The sequence below is a fragment of the Rhipicephalus sanguineus genome, chromosome 8, assembly GCF_013339695.2.
Source record: "Rhipicephalus sanguineus isolate Rsan-2018 chromosome 8, BIME_Rsan_1.4, whole genome shotgun sequence".
In the NCBI taxonomy this organism is placed as follows: domain Eukaryota; kingdom Metazoa; phylum Arthropoda; class Arachnida; order Ixodida; family Ixodidae; genus Rhipicephalus; species Rhipicephalus sanguineus.
In genome coordinates, this window is record NC_051183.1 from 150737588 (window position 1) to 150740121 (window position 2534).

A 2534-nucleotide genomic window follows, 5' to 3' on the forward strand; every position below is an offset into this window, starting at 1 on the left:
TGATAATTAGCAACGGCATCAACAAAGTAAGGATCTGCGCGTGTTCTTGAAAGAATTCTATTTTAATATCAACATTCACTTTAGAGATACCATTTTATTTAGTAAGTTCTTGGAAATGAGTTGGTTCTAATTTCGATCTGCTGCACATTTGTTGTACTTTTCCAGTGATAACATGCCGTGCCTGGCTTGTACTTAGATGATTAAGTATTGGACCTGGTACGAACCATAACGCTATAGGCCTAAACGGATTGTATGTAACTTTTATAACACATAACTCTTTGTCATTCGAAATATCAATAAACGCAATAAGCAAAGCCCCAAAATGTTTCAGATTTTGACGACGTCTGTATTTTTTTTATATTCATTTGTATACGAACAAGGGCTCCTTGAAAAGATCACCATCACTTATAAAACAACCTACAATGCATATATGATGTCAAACACTAAAGAGCACAGAACTATTGAAGGTCGCGCGTGCATTGACCGTCGTGCATGTATAAAGAAGTCGATTATTCTGCTGACACCTACGCCGTGAGTCGTTGGACGTTCTCTGCGTCCGGCCTCCCCACGTCCAAAGCGTAGCATTCATCACGCTACCGCTCATCCTATCAGTTACAATATCCTCGCTTGCTATAGTCGTAAGTATTCAGAACTTTGGGTTTTATTTGGGCAAGGTGATAGTTACCAATATATTCTTCTTTGCTGTGCTTTCAATGAAAGAACATTTACTAACACCACTTATGCGACTTATGAAATGGCACTATGTGTGAAGACGACGCCATCACGAACCGTCCTTTGGCTTTAAAGAAGAAGTCTGACCGGTAAATAAAGATTCTGGTGTATCGTTTATATACAGTGCAGCTTGCATATGCGTTTCATCGTCATAGTTTTGGTTCAAACTGATCAATTGTGATTTCAGCGTAAGCTTTGTATGATGTTACACGAAATCCATGCTTGTTGCCTTAACATATCAAGCTGTCACAAGCTGCGAAGAATAATACAAGAAAATAGCGAATAATCAACTACGGACTTGACCATCAGTAAATTCTATTTTTCATCCAATAATAATATCTGAGGTTTAACGTCCAAAAACACGATATCATTAAGAGGGACGTCGTCGTGGAGGGCTCCGGAAATTTCGACCACCTTGGGTCATTAGCGTGCACCTAAATCTAAGTACACGGGCCTCAAACATTTTCGCCTCCATCGAAAATGCAGTCGCCAGCCAGCAGCCGAGCGCCATAACCACTAAACCACCGTGGCGGGGCCTGTTCTTCCATTGTCGAGGCCCCCATTGAACACGCAAGGTCCCAGGTAAAGGTTAGGCGTATTCCATCCAACCTTTTTTTTTGCAGGAGCACCCGCTTGCGCCAGTGACAAAATAACTGTGAAACTTAAACAATCAAATTCTAGATAGCGATAGAGCGGCTCACTGATACTTATTTTTCTCTCCACCAATATGTTACATAGTGACGCATCTTGGCTAATCGTGACGCATCAGTGACCACTTGAATATTTGGCGCGACATTTCGTTCCACGAAGCCGGTTGCATCGGTAGCTAGAGTGGGTCCAAGTCGACCCGCATAGGTGTTGGAATAGACGCAAATTGTGACCATTCATGTACTCAACCGTCGGCCCGCTTTCACCGTGAGGGAACTGAGTTGCCGCAGCCTTCAGCACGTGGTTCAATGCCGAAGTACATATACGTATATAAATTGTGACGTACCACCAATAGCTATGAAAGAATAAACACGTGTGTTATCTACTTGTCAAGTGTCACATTGAAATTCACACAGATGGCTCGCGTCAAATGAAAGTTCTGCGTCTGAATGGAAAGTACCCTCTATGGCATTCAATCTAGGAAGTGTACTCGCTTTACTGAATTATAACTTAGCGCTTTAAGGCATGCCTTGACTTCTATAGTGTCATGTTAGGTAAAGAGCAGTCCAAGGCGCTATGTAAACACCAGTGTTGTGTACGTTACGGAAAAAAGTACTAAATACGTTACTTATTACGCCAGAGAAAAAGGAACGCGTTCCGCCCTGTGTTACCCATAAACAAAGTTAACGCGTTACCCTTACAGTTACCGATAAAAGTAACGGACGTTACTTCTGACGTTACCCTTGGTCAGAAATCTTAATCAGTATATCACGCCTCAAGACCCTATAATGGCAACTTTATAAAACTCATCTTTATATTTCACATAAAGTGGTCGCCCAGACAAACATTTCGCCCGAAATACTGATTAAACTAGAACAGTTTGCACAAATATGTCGTGTCATCGCAGTACATAGTGGCCTAAGGTGCCTATATAGTTACATATGATGGCTTGTGTCCAAGGTCAGCCTTGCTTACTTAGGAGTTGAATAATCAGGAACGAAGCCCAGTTGCAATAGCAAGAAGCAAACTAATTTTGAATACGAAGTTTAATAAACGGTGCTAGAGTAGCGCAGGAATGGTTTTCTAATGTAAGACCAAACTGCTGAATATAAGATTACAGCTGCGTTTCAAAGCTTTCACGGACAGCTGGCTCG